Source organism: Vipera ursinii (assembly GCF_947247035.1).
Source record: "Vipera ursinii genome assembly, chromosome: 5".
Classification (NCBI taxonomy): Eukaryota; Metazoa; Chordata; class Lepidosauria; order Squamata; family Viperidae; genus Vipera; species Vipera ursinii.
In genome coordinates, this window is record NC_139518.1 from 11,496,245 (window position 1) to 11,514,529 (window position 18,285).

Here is an 18,285-nt window from a genome sequence, read left to right on the forward strand (position 1 = left end):
CAGAATTCAGCTGGCTACCTCAGTGCCCTGCCAGCCACAGCCAGTGGATATGAATTGTACGCACCCTTCACCATTGTCCTCAGAGTGTCCTCACAAAAGGAAAGTGCTGCTGACTTCTGAGGAAGCTACAATGCCACGAAGTTGAAAACCTGAAGCTCCCAATTTATAATTTGTTACTTTCGCTGGGTACTCTGAGAAAATCTTTTCTCTCCTCCTCCCTCCCTCCGCCTCAGCCTGACCCACATGTGATGTGGAGAACAGGCAGCGTTGGGCCGAAAGAAAAGAAGAACTCGACTACCAAAATGAATAGAGTAAATAATAAATTCCTAAAATAATATTAACTAGCGTCATCTGGAGTCTTCTTCTATGAAACTGCCTACGTCGGAGAGTCAGTCTCCCATAAAGCCAAAGAAATACAGGCTGTTATGTTCACCAAAGTGAAGGGGTCAAGAAAAACCCGTGAAGTAGAACTGCATCCCTCCCCCTGAGTAGTTTGGCAATCCTTTTTTTACTAACAGGGTGAAAAACATGTAACGAAGCCACCGCAAAAAGACGAGGATAGTTATGATGGACTTGGTGCTTGAGGTGCAAAAAAAAATATGGTACTTTGATTTGGGGGTTTACTGATTAGACTGATTTGTTGATACAGAAATGCTAGTTTATACTACTCTAGAAATGTAAAAAGTTGAGGTTCGATGCTAATGCCTTAGTTTACCACAACAGATGAAGTCAACACCTTTTAATTCCTTTTTTCTTTTCTCCCCCTCTCTTCCGCACTTCTTGTTTCCCCTTCCTCTTATCTTTGTTCCCTACTGTTTGCTTTTGTATTTTCATATATTATATGATGAAACAACAACAACAACAACAACTTTGTGCCAGGTGAATAAACAAATGCAGGTAACCCTCAACGTATGACTACAACTGAGCCCTAAATTTATGTTGTTAAGTGAATTTTGCCCCATTGGCGCAACACGCAATTGTTAAGTGGCTTCCCCGCTTATTTTGCCTGTCAGAAGTTTGTAAAAGGTGATAATAATAATAATAATAATAATAATAATAATAATAATAATAATAATAATAATAAAAAATTATTATTATTATTTTATTTATATACCGCCCTTCTTCCGAAGGACTCAGGGCGGTGAACAGGGCAAGCATAAAAAATACAGAATACAAAAGTTAAAAAGGATTAAATATATGCCCAGCTAAAGACAGTAAATACAAATACTAAAATAACAGTAAAAATACCCCACCCATCCCCCATCAGGCCAGGCCGGCTTGTTCAAATAAGAATGTCTTCAGATCGCGACGGAAGGAGCGAAGGTTGGGCACCATCCGGAGCTCAACCGGCAACCGATTCCATAGCTCCGGGGCGCCCACAGAGAAGGCCCTCCCCCTGGGGGCCACCAATCGACATTTTCTGATCGGTGGCACCCTGAGGAGGCCCTCTCTGTGGGAACGCACAGGGTGGAGGGAAGTTGATGCCGGCAGCAGGTGTTCCCTAAGGTACTCCAGACCCATGCCATGTAGGGCCTTAAACACCATTACCAGTACCCCGGGACCCCGGGACAACGCGGCCGTCATAAATGTGAGTCAGTTTTCAAGCATTCACATCTAAATCACATGACCATGGGGATGCTGCAATGATCCTAGGTGTGAAAACTGGTCCTAAGTCACTTTTTTCAGTGCCATTGTAACTTTAAACAGTCACTAAATGAACTGTCATAAGCTGAGGGCTACCTGTACCAAGCACATAATATAACAAAAAGAAATATAGAGCTAGCTCTCAACTTACAACCATTCTCTCAGTGACTATTCAGAGTTACAACAGGCCTGAACAAAAGGAATTGATGATCAATCCTTGCACTTATGAAAAACAGAGCATTCCCCTCAGCCAATCATGTGATCAAAATTCAGATGCTTGGCAATTGGCATGTATACACGATAGTTGCTGTCATGGTTCTGACGGATGAATCTCTTTCAAGAACTTTGAGGCATTGTCTGCCTTAAAGAATCTTTATTCAAGAAGCATAGCATCGGCACTTACATAGCCAAAGCCAAAGTCTGAATTCCCCTCCCCTGAGCACATTTGTATCAAAGCACAATTCCCTCCTCTAATTTACAGTCATAAATCACATTCTCCAATTAGTTTGAAATGCAGGCTCTCCCTCCAGTTCTTCAGCCTTATCCAATTCTTATCATCTCTTATTTTAAAACCTTGATTCTCAGACTAGTTACAGTATTGTTATGTCTAACTAAACTCCCATGCACACTCCTCCCCCACTCCTCAGTATCATCTAATTCTAACTCTAATTCTAAGAGTAAAACATAAGAAGGAAAATGGTTGCGTTTCCCTAAGTTGTCAAAGCCAAAACATCCGATGTTAGCAGCGTTGACGGTTGCAGCATCTCCATTTGTGACTTTCCCAGCTGGCTTCATGCAACCAAAGTCGATGGGGAAAGCTGAACTTGCTTAAGGACCACATGATTCACTCAAAAACTGCAGTGATTCACTTAACAAGGGCAAAAAAGGTCTTACGATTAGGTGTGACTCTCTTAGTAACCACCGCGCTTAGCAACAGAAATTCTGACCCAGTCATGGTTATAAGTTGAAGACTATCCATACAAGAAGAAAAAAAAAACAACCCACATGTCATTCGCATGTATCCGCATTAAATTACCGCAAGAGCACCACACATCCATTTTTTTCCTCCTTCTTCTATGTTTCTGTGACATACAGCGTTTCGCTGAAAATAAGACCCAAAGGGACAATAAGCCCTACCGTAATTTTTCAGGATGCTCGTAATATAAGCCCAACCCCAAAAATAAGTCCCAGTTAAGATCGTCAACCAGCTGGATGTATTTAGTAATGTATTTCCCCGAAAATAAGACCTAACTAGAAAAATATGCATCTTTTGGAGCAATATAAGACCCGGTCTTATTTTCGGGGAAACATGATAATTTCTAACGAAATGATTAAAAAAAAAAATTAAGTTGGATTGATTTTTCTGCTCGCTCTCACCTTCTCTCACCTCCCTTCTTCTTCTGCCCCAATACTGACAGGTTTTTAACCTACCGTTGATTTTGATCAGTGACATTTTACCAAGATATGACATTTTAAGTTTCACCACCTTTGTTGTTTTTCTTTGCATTCTTTCCACTTCCAGTTATCCTTCTTATTTGTTTGGCATTGCAAGCTGGAACCAGGTGTGGTCTAAATCAACGAAGCATAGAGTGGCACTATCGCTTCCTGTGATCACAACCTTATATTTTTGTTGATACAATCCAAGATAGTACTGGCTCTTTTGGCAGTTGTGGCATGTTGCTGGCTTATGCTTAATCTAAAGCAGTATCTACCAGGATATCCAGATCTTTCTCACAAATATTAATCTTTATCTTTATCTTTATTATATTTATATACCAGGCTATGCCAGGCTATTAATGCCAGGCTAGGTACATCCTGTCTTGTGCTCGAGCGTATGGTACTACTAGAGTGAAGAATCTCCTCTTTTGTTGGCTGGAGCCCTAGGTTTAAGTCTATCAAGATTCTTTGAACCTTCTGGGGGGCTAGCAATCTCCCCCCCTCACACTGATGATGTTACCTAGCTTGATAATGAAACATCTGCAAGAAAACAAACAAGCTCAGAGAGCATCAAGGACCCTACAATCTACACTCTCCCTAACCACAGTTTCCACACCACATTCTGTGGACAAAATCATACATTATAAAAGCAGTGGATAGATTCGCACAATGGTTGAAGTGATTAAGGTGCTGGCCTAGAAACCAGGATACTCTGAGTTCCAGTTCCAACTTATTCATGAAAGACAGCTGGGCGACTTTGGGCCATTGCCTCTGTTTCAGTCCAACCCACTCAAGGGCTGCTGTTGTGAGAATAGAATGGAATAGAATAGAATAGAATAGAATGGAATGGAATAGAATAGAATAGAATAGAATAGAATAGAATAGAATAGAATAGAATAGAATGGAATGGAATGGAATGGAATGGAATGGAATGGAATGGAATGGAATGGAATGGAATGGAATAGAATAGAATAGAATAGAATAGAATAGAATAGAATAGAATAGAATGGAATGGAATGGAATGGAATGGAATGGAATGGAATAGAATAGAATAGAATAGAATAGAATAGAATAGAATAGAATAGAATAGAATAGAATAGAATGGAATGGAATGGAATGGAATAGAATGGAATGGAATGGAATGGAATGGAATGGAATGGAATAGAATAGAATAGAATAGAATAGAATAGAATGGAATAGAATGGAATAGAATGGAATAGAATGGAATAGAATGGAATAGAATGGAATAGAATAGAATAGAATAGAATAGAATAGAATAGAATGGAATGGAATGGAATGGAATGGAATGGAATGGAATGGAATAGAATGGAATAGAATGGAATGGAATGGAATGGAATGGAATGGAATAGAATGGAATAGAATAGAATAGAATGGAATAGAATGGAATAGAATGGAATGGAATGGAATGGAATAGAATGGAATAGAATAGAATAGAATAGAATAGAATAGAATAGAATAGAATAGAATAGAATAGAATGGAATAGAATGGAATAGAATGGAATAGAATAGAATAGAATAGAATAGAATGGAATAGAATGGAATAGAATGGAATAGAATGGAATGGAATAGAATGGAATAGAATGGAATAGAATAGAATAGAATAGAATAGAATAGAATAGAATAGAATAGAATGGAATAGAATGGAATGGAATGGAATGGAATGGAATGGAATGGAATGGAATGGAATAGAATAGAATAGAATAGAATAGAATAGAATGGAATGGAATAGAATAGAATAGAATAGAATAGAATTGAATAGAATGGAATGGAATGGAATGGAATGGAATAGAATAGAATAGAATAGAATAGAATAGAATGGAATAGAATGGAATAGAATAGAATGGAATAGAATGGAATAGAATAGAATGGAATGGAATGGAATGGAATGGAATGGAATGGAATGGAATGGAATGGAATAGAATAGAATAGAATAGAATAGAATAGAATAGAATAGAATAGAATGGAATGGAATGGAATGGAATGGAATGGAATGGAATGGAATGGAATGGAATGGAATGGAATGGAATAGAATAGAATAGAATAGAATAGAATGGAATGGAATAGAATGGAATAGAATGGAATAGAATAGAATAGAATAGAATAGAATAGAATAGAATAGAATGGAATGGAATGGAATGGAATGGAATAGAATAGAATGGAATGGAATGGAATGGAATGGAATGGAATAGAATGGAATAGAATAGAATAGAATAGAATAGAATGGAATGGAATGGAATGGAATGGAATGGAATGGAATGGAATGGAATAGAATAGAATAGAATAGAATAGAATAGAATAGAATGGAATGGAATGGAATGGAATGGAATGGAATGGAATGGAATGGAATGGAATAGAATAGAATAGAATAGAATAGAATAGAATAGAATGGAATGGAATGGAATGGAATGGAATGGAATGGAATGGAATGGAATAGAATAGAATAGAATAGAATAGAATAGAATAGAATAGAATGGAATAGAATGGAATAGAATAGAATAGAATGGAATGGAATGGAATGGAATGGAATGGAATGGAATGAAATGGAATGGAATGGAATGGAATAGAATAGAATAGAATAGAATAGAATAGAATAGAATAGAATAGAACAGAGTAGAGTAGAGTAGAGTAGAATAGAATGGAATAGAATGGAATGGAATGGAATGGAATGGAATGGAATGGAATGGAATAGAATAGAATAGAATAGAATAGAATAGAATAGAATAGAATAGAATAGAATAGAATAGAATGGAATGGAATGGAATGGAATGGAATGAAATGGAATGGAATGGAATGGAATGGAATGGAATGGAATGGAATGGAATGGAATGGAATGGAATGGAATAGAATAGAATGGAATGGAATGGAATGGAATGGAATGGAATGGAATGGAATGGAATGGAATGGAATGGAATGGAATGGAATGGAATAGAATAGAATAGAATAGAATAGAATAGAATAGAATAGAATAGAATAGAATAGAATAGAACAGAGTAGAGTAGGGTAGAGTAGAATAGAATGGAATGGAATGGAATGGAATGGAATGGAATGGAATGGAATGGAATAGAATAGAATAGAATAGAATAGAATAGAATAGAATAGAATAGAATAGAATGGAATAGAATGGAATAGAATAGAATAGAATGGAATGGAATGGAATGGAATGGAATGGAATGGAAAGAAATGGAATGGAATGGAATGGAATGGAATAGAATAGAATAGAATAGAATAGAATAGAATAGAACAGAGTAGAGTAGAGTAGAGTAGAATAGAATGGAATAGAATGGAATGGAATGGAATGGAATGGAATGGAATGGAATGGAATGGAATGGAATAGAATAGAATAGAATAGAATAGAATAGAATAGAATGGAATAGAATGGAATGGAATGGAATGGAATGGAATGGAATGGAATGAAATGGAATGGAATGGAATGGAATGGAATGGAATGGAATGGAATGGAATGGAATGGAATAGAATAGAATGGAATGGAATGGAATGGAATGGAATGGAATGGAATGGAATGGAATGGAATGGAATGGAATAGAATAGAATAGAATAGAATAGAATAGAATAGAATAGAATAGAATAGAATAGAATAGAATAGAATAGAATAGAACAGAGTAGAGTAGGGTAGAGTAGAATAGAATGGAATGGAATGGAATGGAATGGAATGGAATGGAATGGAATAGAATAGAATAGAATAGAATAGAATAGAATAGAATAGAATAGAATAGAATGGAATGGAATGAAATGGAATGGAATGGAATGGAATGGAATGGAATGGAATGGAATAGAATAGAATAGAATAGAATAGAATAGAATAGAATAGAACAGAGTAGAATAGAATAGAATAGAATAGAATAGAATGGAATGGAATGGAATGGAATGGAATGGAATGGAATGGAATCGAGTAGAATAGAATAGAATAGAATAGAATAGAATAGAATAGAATAGAATAGAATAGAATAGAATAGAATAGAATAGAATAATAGAATAGAATAGAATAGAATAGAATAGAATAACAGAGTTGGAGATCTTCTAGATCTTCCTTAAGCAGGAAACCCTATACCATTTCAGACAAATGGTTGTCCAATCTCTTCTTAAAAACTTCCAGTGTTGGAGCATTCACAACCTCTGGAGGCAAGTTGTTCCACTGATTAATTGTTCTAACTGTCAGGTTCATACACTGAAACCAAGCTACCTTGTGAGTTAGGATGATGTATGAGCTAAGCCCCAGGAATTCTCTGGAACGTAAACAGAAAATGTACTCTACCAAGTCATGAGTGAGTGCGACCCATTTAAAGAAGAAATTTAAGATTCAATGAGGGCATGATTCAATTTGAGATTGTGGTTCAAGATCTGAAGGCAAACTGATTCAATTTGACTCTTAAAGCACTCTGAGATGCAATAAAAAACAATTATTAGCTTTAATGCAGAAGCATTACAAACCTGCAGCTGCTTCATTTTTCCCCTCTCTTTCTCCAGAAAATGGTTTTAAAAGAGGAGGAATGGTAGGTCCATTAAACAACATCACCCATTACGTTTCAGCAGAATGTCTTCAGGGACTTTCCTGAAGTTTTGAAATATTCCTCTTAGATGTTTTGGGGGTAGGGGAGAATGAAAGACAAACAAGCCAAAGGCTTCCAAAACGATCAAGCCCAAAACATGAGTTGAACCAATGAAGCAAGTGTCCTTTACCAACTTAAAATATTTTTTTAAAAAAAATCTTTTTAAACTATTTAAAAAAGTAAGTTTCTACTTTTTCCACCTCCTTTTTAAGATGTCTTGTTGGATGCCCTAAAATTTATCCACTAACGTGCCCTTGAAAGGTGGCTTAGCTTTCCTAACTTTCTGATCTCTGAGTTTTCAAAATTTCTAGGAAGGTAAATGGTTGACAAACTTGATTCTGCCTTCACTGACAGGGCCCCATAATCATGATCAGTAGGCTGAGGCTGAGTCAGGATCCTAATGATTATGGTTTCCTGGCAAAATTAATTAACTAACATTGATTGCTATTAGAACTAGTTAGGTTAATGACCAAGTTAAAACTCACAGTGAGCCTAGTGGGTGGCATACTCAGTCAGGTCTAGTGTTAAGGCACCAGGTTAGAAATCAGGGGACCATGAGTTCAAGTCCTGCCTTAGCCATGAAAGCCAGCTGGGTGACTTTGTACCAGTCACTCTCTCTCAACCCAACTCACAGGGTTGTTGGTGTAGGGCAAAATAGGAGGAAGAAGGCATGTTGGATATGTTTGCTTCCTTGAGGTATCTGTAAAAATAACAAAGGCAGGATGCAAAACAAACAAGCAAACAAATTATATCAGTTGTGATACAATGCCACAGAGAAAGTCTGGGACCAAAAAAAATAACATTCATTGCCTTATGCAACCTACACGAATAATTTGGCCCAATACCTGTTAGTATTAGCTTGGCACCCATTCACTAGAGTCCAGAGCCTTCAATTTGTTTTGATCATGCAGAATTTGAAATCAGATTTGACTCAAGGCTATGTGCCAGGCTCATCTGCCCATATTCAGAATGCTGAAAGTGAATTGAATGCCAGGTGTTTTGGCAGGAGTAGCATGGAAGTTGTCAAGTGCAAGAAATCAGGAGCCAAGGCAGTTCAAATGAACACAGGTCTGAGCAGGCGGTTGGACTAGAATCAGGGGTAGGCAACCTTGGCTCTTTTATGACTCGTGGACTTCAACTCCCAGAATTCCTGAGCCAGCACGAGTCCACAAGTCATAAAAGAGCCAAGGTTGCCTACCCCTGGACTAGATGACTTCCAAGGTCCCTTCCAACTTTATTATTATTATTTTTATATATGTTGTACTGTCTGCTTTAGAGCACCACAGCGGCATTCCGAAGAAGAGAGGTTTCCCCATTTGTGGAGGAGACTAGCTCACCTGCCATACTGAGTCCTGATTCTCTTGAGATTCTGAGGAAAAGAATTTGTAAAAAAATTCAGGGAGGGAGGAAGGGAATCTAGCCAGTACCATACCTGATTGTCAGCTTTCTAGCAGAAATATGTTTTTCCCCCTCCATGATTTGTTTATTGATTGAGAGCCACCCAGACTTCAGTATAAGATGGGTGGCTCTATAAATAATAATAATAACAACAACAACAACAATAATGATGATGTTGTTGTTGATGACGATGTTGGAAGGGGCCTTGGAATTCATCCAGTCCAACCCCTGCTCAGGCAGAAAACCCTATACCATTTCAGACAAATGGCTGTCCAGTCTCCCAGTGTTGGAGCATTCACACCTTCTGGAGGCAGGTTGTTCCACTGATTAATTGTTCTAACTGTCAGACAATTTCTCCTTAGTTCCAGGTTGCTTCTCTCCTTGATTAGTTTCCATCCGTTGCTTCTTTTTCTGCCTTTGGCCCTTTGGAGAATAGCTTGACTCCCTCTTCTTTGTGGCAGCTCCTGAGATATTGGAACACTGCTACCATGTCACCCCTCATCCTTCTCTTCATTAGACTAGACATTCCCAATTCCAGCAACCGTTCCTTGTATGTTTTAGCCTCCAGTCCCCTGAACATATTTGTTGCTCTTCTCTGTACTCTTTCTAGATTCTCAACATCTTTTTTACATCGTGGTGGCCAAAACTGGATGCAGTATTCCAAGTGTGGCCTTACCAAGGCATTGTAAAGTGGTATTAACACTTCACGTGATCTTGATTCTATGTTTTAAATGCTTTAAATTAATTAATTAAATGTATATGAAAATAATTAAAGAACTGTATACCAGCACAATTTCAACCTTTTAATTTCTCTCCATGTTTTACTTTCAGAACCTTTAACCCATCTTTACTCCCATGTTCACTAATATATTGGCCAAAGTAGATAAGGGTGGTGTCTATCACATTCAACTGAAGCTTCAATCAACATATGATTTGGATAAATTCAGAAGTTTGTCATTTACATGGAATATAAAGTTTCAGTTCAGCATTGCAGCTAGTTATAGATGGCTTCATAAAATGAGAATTAACCTAAAGATCAACTCATTACCATAAATGGTCTTCTCTGGAGGTTATGAATAAAATGATTGTCAGCCTAGGAAAACTCTCTTTAGCTTATACAGTTTGTGCAGTTAGAAAATTGTTCACTCTGTTTTATTTTAAAACCTCTTCTCACCTGTTAACAATTAACATTTCACAGAGTATCTATGTAAGCAAAATACGTTTTAATGTAACATTTTAAAATTAGAAGATCAACGAACCTGGAAATTGTAGTAGACAGGTTTTATGCTTTTATTGCACATAATTAATAAGTTTCCATCAGGTCAAGTAAAGATAATCTTTCTATTACAATTCAATGCTAATAAAATTCTCCTCCTAATCTCATAGGATCAAGAGATTACTAGGGAATAACATTGGTTATTTGGTGAGAGAAAATAAATGATATTCCAGAAATTGACATCATACCAATAGATATTAAATCAACAACTGAAATATAGTTAAATCCTGGGCAGTATGAAAAGCAGTATGGGATTTTTTCCAGACCTCATATTTAATGGTGATGCCTAAAATCATAAGAGGATTTAGAGTGCCCTAGAATATGTTGGTCTGCTTCATGAAAAAAAAATGCTGATTTTTACTTTCAATTAATTTGTATATTTCAGGAGAGGAAGGAATGAAGTCTGATTTGTGTTCGCAGTGTATTATTATACGATTTCCTTTTCTGTCTTGCTCCTTAAGATCTGACAGATGCTCAACTCTTTGAGTGCAAATGCCCAAGTGAGTCAGAGGTAGACAACGTACTGATAACAAGGAGGCAGTTGCCCTAGCAACAGAAGTCCTATGAAAACATTGCAGGCGTCTTCTGACTCCTGCTCACTATCCTTTGCACAGCAGCTGAAGCAAGAGACAGATGTTAAGTCTCAGCATGCCTTTCCTTCTTTCTTTTCTTTTTCTAAGACTACAATTCAAGAGCAAGAAGAAGAGATAGGCCATATGCTTGCACACTAATTATGGTTTGCTACCCTTATGCACAACATTTGAGGAGTTGCCCAAGTAGGAATGGCCACTTAACTGTCTTCCTGCAGACAAGACATAAGCACTGTAGGGCTCTCTTTCTATAAAGCTGCAATTTTTAAACCATTCTAGGCTGCCTGAGAAAGCAATTACTAGAAATGTGCCCAGGAAATCATGCAACTCAAAGCATAAAATCTAAGATATTAAGGTTGGATGTAAACTCTCACACATGTGGAAGTTGCAGCCATTACAGAGGGATGGCTGTCACCAGCTGTGTCAGTCTACCTTGCTGAACTCATAAGATGTCATTCAGGGTTGACACATAATTGATGGCCTCGCGCAGGCATCCAGATCATTGCTTTATGTCAGGGGTCTTCAAACTTGGCCCTTTTATGATTTGTGGACTTCAACTCCCAGAATTCCTCAGCCAGCGATGCTGGCTGAGGAATTCAAGGAGCTGAAGTCCACAAGTCATAAAAGGGCCAAGTTTGAAGACCCCTGCTTTACATCTTCTTGAGGCAATCTGCAAACTTCTACTGATCTAAGGAACAGAAGCAAATGTAATTGGCAGGAAAAATTGTAATGATACTGTATGTGGGGAGGACCTTGAGAGGGAGGGAAAGAGCTGCAGCCTAGACAACAGTCTTACAAATGAAATTCGAGTCTGAAGGAGGAAGGATGGCGTAAAAGTGAGGGAGGAGAGAGGCAAGATCCGTTAATGGAGCCTTACAATAAAGATAGAGCTGGAACTCTGGGCTGTGTTTCTTGTCTGGACCACCTTACAAGGTGAACAATAACCTTGAGGAACAGGGAGAAGAGTCACAAGTAAGACAATGGTTAGATAAAAGAAATCTGGTAGAATATAATTTGAGAAAACATCTTGGACATAACCACCCCCACCCCAGTTCTCATGAACATAAAGGGAGGGAAAGGGGAAGAATGTTCAGACTTGCAAGATTCTGTTATTATAAAAGTTATATTATCTTGCACGGCTTTGGCTTCCAACTTTGGTCTACCATGGAGGGCTGACACCAGCCTTGCAAGTCTCAATTCCCCTGAGGTCAAATTGGCCCCAGGTTTACTGACCATCCAGAAAACCCTGAAGATATGGCTCTGCCATCAGCTGGTGGTTGTGTGGAGCTTATAAAATGCTTATATTATTCCTGAATTGTTTGTGCTTTCCCATTGATAAAATGGCATGGTTTTAATTGTATCAATATGTTAATGCTTGCATGATTTTTTATTTTTATTTTCAGGGGGTATTGCTTGTGTTTTAATCTTGTAAACCAGCCAGAATGACATACTGTATATAAGTTGGGCAGCTATATAAATCAAATCAAATCAATCAATCAATAAGTAGCCCTTCCTTTATGGATTGTATAGTGAAACCTAGGTGTGACAGTCCAAATATAAGGATGGACAAGCAATATGATCTTAAAGGTAAAAGGTAAAGGTTCCCCTGCGTGCTAGTCATTTCTGACTCTAGGGGCTGGTGCTCATCTCCGTTTCAAAGCCGAAGAGCCAGCGCTTGTCCGAGGACGTCTCCGTGGTCATGTGGCCGGCATGACTAGATGCCAAAGGCGCACGGAATGCTGTTACCTTTCCACCGGAGTGGTCCCTATTTTTCTACTTGCATTTTTACGTGCTTTCGAACTGCTAGGTTGGCAGAAGCTGGGACGAGTAACAGACACTCACTCTGTTATGCGGCACTCGGGATTTGACCCGCCAAACTGCCGACCTTCTGATCGACAAGCTCAGCGTCCTAACCCACTGAGCCACCGCGTCCCTAATAGGATCTTACAATGCTGTAAACAATGTTATGATTTCCTTTATTGAAAAAAGGAGAGATTTAAAAGGACTGGGAATACGTTGATAGATGATAGGTATCAGGTAGGTATTGAGCTACCAACTTAAGCATTTTACTCTAGATGACATACTGATCATAAATATAGGTGTATAATATAGTACCAATCTTCTGTTTTAATGTTCACATTATGAAGGCTGTATTTGATTCCAGAAGGTTGTTTTATGTCTATCTAAAAAAAAATCTGCCATTGACAAAATATAGCAGTTTTCTTAAAATATCTGGTTTGTAATCTAACATATCCCAATATCCTATTTTTAAATCAATTTCCTCTAATGTTTTTATGGCACAAATTTCCCTCTCTTTTCTTTGACATTTATCATTTGGAGACAGGTATTTTAACCTAAATGTCTCCAAAGTAGGCTTTTTTTTAATGCCAGCAATACATGCTTTTAAAAACACACTCACAATATATGCTTTGTCACATGCAATTTTCACAAATATATCCTCTTTTTCAGATCTTGTTTCTTTCCCAAACATCTGCTGCCACCATATACTTAAGATCAAAAGAAGGCAGATATTACTAGTAAATTTTTTCCAGTGCTACTGTCTACACCATGCTGAGTTTTGTTTTGGAAGATCACTCAGACTTTCTGCCACAGAAATCCATAGCAAATTTTATTTATGTCCTTCTCTAAAGAGATAACTGATTTGGTTTTGCTTTCTCTTTGTAAAAGCAAAGTAGTTCAACAACCACGGCCATGCCAGAATGGAGAGGCACTAAGGTAATCTTCTAAATAAGCAGGCACTGGAAGACCTGGTTAGGTTTAAGCTCCCAAATCAGACATTCAACAGTTGTAGAATGGAACATCTCTCAAAGAGGTCAAAGACGTGAAGCACAATTGCAGAAATGGATGCAAAGAGGATTTTTTTAAATATTCCAGTTGCATTGGGTATCCATTGAGGAAGAGGTTAAGCTTGGATTTTCAGAAGCAGACACTCTTATGGCTACTGTGCCTAGTGTACTTCTTTAATAAGCTCATTCTCCCAGAATCTTAAATCTTCTTTGGCAGAAATAAATGAATGTATTTCTTTAATCTAGTAGATTAGAAGCCCAGAGCTTTTAGGTACGAAAATTTGTTTATTTTTCGCCCTTGTTTCTTTCCCATGTCAAAAAGAATCAGGTCAAAGCTAGAGACAGACATTAAATCCACTAAAACAAAGCAGGGTCAGATCTGGTTAGTATTGGGATAAGTATTGGGACAAGTCAAGACTGTAAACTAGGTGGGAAGTGAAAAACAAACAACTATACAGGTTGTCCTTGACTTACAACCATTCATTTAGTGACCATTCAAAGTTACAACGGCATTGAAAAAGATAATTTACAACAGGTCCTTGCATTTACAAGCTTCAGCTATGCCTAGTTCCTGTAACTGTTCGTCATAAGTTTTATCTTGGTGGAGCCTTGGTGGAGCAGTGGGCTAATGCCTCCTTAAGTAACACCAGCTGCCTGCAATTAGTGCAGGTTCGCATCCCACCAGGCTCAAGGTTGACTCAGCCTTCCATCCTTCCGAGGTAGGTAAAATGAGGACCCAGATTGTTAGGGGCAATTAAGCTGATTTTGTAATAATGCCGCTTGGGGGTGTGTGTGAAAGCCCTAATAAGCAGGCATATACATAGAATGAAGGCTACTGCTAAGCTTGTAAGCCGCCCTGAGTCTTCGGAGAAAGGCGGAATATAAATGGAATTAAAATTAAAAATTAAATTAAATCTTCCAGTCTGATAATCATCGTTGTTGCTCTTTTCTGTACTCTTTCTATAGTCTCAACAACTTTTCTATAGCGTGGAAACCAAAACTGGTTGCAGTATTCTAGATGTGGTCTTACTAGGTCTTTACAGGGTGGTATTAGTACCTCACGTGATCTTGAATCCCTCTGTTAATGCAACTTAGGATTGCATTGGCTTTTGTGGCTCATATTTAATTGATTGTCCTCTAAGACTCCAAGATCCCTCTCACAATTACTACTATTAATCCTGGTTTTACCCAAACAATATGTGTACTTTTGTTTTTTTCTTGCCTAAGTGTAAGACTTTACTTTTCTCTACATTGAATTTCATTTTGTTAGGTAGGAGTCAGTGTTCAAGTCTGTCAAGATCCATCTGAGTCTTGAGCCTATTATCTAGGGTGTTGGCTATTCCTGATAGCTTAGTATCATCTACAAATCTGATAGGTTCCCCTTCTATTCTCTCATCTACGTTGTTTATGAAGATGTTGAAGTGTACTGGGCCTAGGATGGAACCTTGTGGTACCCCACTGCTTACTTCCCTCCATGTAGATGTAGTACCATTGAGGACTACTCACTGAATATGGTTTGTCAGCCAGTTAAAAATCCATCTGATGGTGATGCTGTCTATCTCACTTTTTAAAAAGCTTTTCAAGCTTTTGTTGAATGCCTTGCTGAAATCTAAGTATACTATGTCCACAGCATTTTCTCTGGTCTACTAATTTGGTTACTTGGTCAAAGAATGAAATAAAATTGGTTTGGCATGATCTGTCTTTGACCTGTGCTGACTTCTAGTTATAACTTTGTTTGTTTCTAGATGTTCGCAGATCTGTTTTTTGATTGTCTTTTCCAGTATCTTCCCAGGTTTAAGCTCCCACAATCTGCAGCTGAGTCAAAGAAGTTTTTTCTCCATCTACTCACTTGAAAGTAACACCTCCCCCCCCTTGAAACGCAGAGGTATGTAGCTGCCAAAATTTCATCCTTGACACTGCCAGGAGTCAACTATAGCTTGAAAGAGTGTTTGTTTTAAATTACAATGACCTAATTTATCTGAAAGAAAGTAATACTGGAAGAATCCCAAAGTCATTGGGAAGATTTTGTCAGACAGGAGAGTGGAAGTCAGATAGTCCTCGACTTACAAACCATTTGTTTAGTGAGCAAGGTTATGGCAGCACTGACAACACTTACAACCCTTGCAGCATCCCTGTGGTCACATGATCAAAATTCAGACACTTAGCAACTGGCATGTATTTACGACAGTTGCAGTGTCTCAGGGTCACCTTCTGTAACTTGCTGACAAGTGAAAGCTATGGGGAATGACTTTGTTAAGATTGACTTAACAACCGTGTTACTAAATGGTCATTTGCATTCCTTTAGAGAGTCATTTCAAAAGAAGTACAAGAAAGTCCAGTTGCTTCCTGAGGGTGGGGCGGGGGGGGGGAAGCACCTTTGGGACAACTATACCTGGATGATTGAGAATCTCCATAGACATTTAGCTATGCACTTTGGAATGAACACCCTTCGAACAGCGAGAGAGTATGAATGGATTTCCAGAAAACATTGCAGACCACAGGAATCATTTGTGCTTCGGTTTGAGATTCAGACAGCGCAGACTCATCCCCAACAGCCTGTGCTTGTTTTCAACAGTGAAGGGACATGGGGCAGAAAACATCCTGCAGCCAAGAATGCTCCACACCCATTTGCACTTCTCAAGTGACTTTGAGGACACAAGTAAACCTCCAAAATGGTTTCAGACTCTCTAAAGGAATGCAAATGGCCAGCTGCCTGCAAGCAATCTACAGTAAATCCTTCCACTCTGCACCATTTAGTCCAGGGGTCAAACTCAATTTCACTGAGGGCCACATCAGCATTGCGGTTGCCCTCAGGGGGCCAGGTGGGTATGGCCAGGGTGGGCGTGGCCTACTGGGTGGGCGTGGCTAGAGTGCATATGGCCTACTGGGTGGGCATGGCCAGTTCTACATCGTTGGCATCAAGGGTGCCTATGGGGGCCTGGGCAGGAGTGGGACAGATCTGAGGGTCTCTGGCAGAAGGAGGGTCTCTGGGCCAGGGCCAAGGCAGTGGGGGCCATTCCCTCACTGTTTCCAGGATGGCTTCGCAGGCCACATGAAACCACTTCGTGGGCCGGATCCGGCCCCCGGGCCTTGTGTTTGACATGTCTGATCTAGTCAGAACTGAAGAAGGTTCTTGGATGAGAAGCGAAACATCTTCAAAAGAAACAAGAAAGTCCAGTTGCCTCCTGCGGGGAGGGGGAGGAGGAAGAAAGCACCTCTTGGACAACTGTGTTACTAACTTCACACCTGCAGCGATTCAGTGATTCAGTCGCTTCCAACTCTGTTGTTCTGTTCTGATCCTCTCCACAGAATAGCTACATGTTTCCCACCACAAAATGGGAAGAAATGGTGCACAATTCTCAGCACTTGTGGTCTCCAACCACCACCAAAAGGAAGCTGAGATTGATATATATATATACCCTTGGATGAAGGGCTGCCCATTATACAGTTTGTACACCCCATAGTTTAATTAAAATTAATATCCAGGCATCCCAAAGGAAGGTTCAACATTTTATTGGTGGCAGTGAATTCTCTTTCAATAGCTCAGCATTCATTGTCTGAATGACCAAAGCGGGCGAGTTGTAGCTCTGAGCAGCTGCAGGGTTTTGGTATCTCCTTGGGCGATTGTGATAAATCTTTGTGACAAAATTATTTTGCCTGAATTATGGGAGGCAAAAAGCATTAGTCACCAAATGTCAGAGACTGCCATATAAAATAAATGTCTGAGTCAGAATATACTGCCCAACTCTGTTGTCAAGAGGAGACACTGTCCTTTCCCTAAATTCTCATCCAAATTTTCCAGACAATATCGCTCCCAAGAGATGAATTCTTCCAAAGCTCTTTATGTTTTAAAGTCAAGCCAATATGTATTTTGTTCCCCGGTGGTATAGGTTAAGTCAGATGGATCAAGCAATGATGCAGAAGTGAGGGGAACAGACCAGCCCTCTAATCTTGATGTAGCCCCCTTGAGCAACAAATCCTAGAAGGGCTATGGCACATTTCTTCTCAAGCACACTCAAAGAAAACTCTTCCTCTTGATTTATCCAGCACTTGTTGGTAATGTAAGTGGAAGCAGAGTATCAAACTCTCTGAGAAGATGGTCAATGTGATAACTCCTCTTCTCTGGCTATAAATCATTTGGGCGCTGTAGAGAAAATACTCACACTACAAAGCTGTTTTGCCTGAGATGTTGTATAAACCCTCCTCTCAAGGACCGTGCAATGCTTTGGTTTTGATCTCCTACGGGCACTTTAGAGCATGCAGGAGTGTAAATGAAATTACCTGGCTGCAACACTTTTAAACAGCCACCCTTTTCTAGGATGGCTCTTCATTGGCTGTGTGATCTTAGGAAATGATGCAGCTGTTTTACAGGATGCTGAAGACAGGCATCAAGTTTGCCGCTCTGAAACACCTTTTAGAGGCTGAATCTAATCTACAGCCCTTTTTGTTGTTCAAACATCATTTCGCTGGAACTTCTTAATTGGAAAGAATTACTTGTGGATGCCTTCCACCCCATCTTAAATAACTGGAATGGTGTGTGGGGA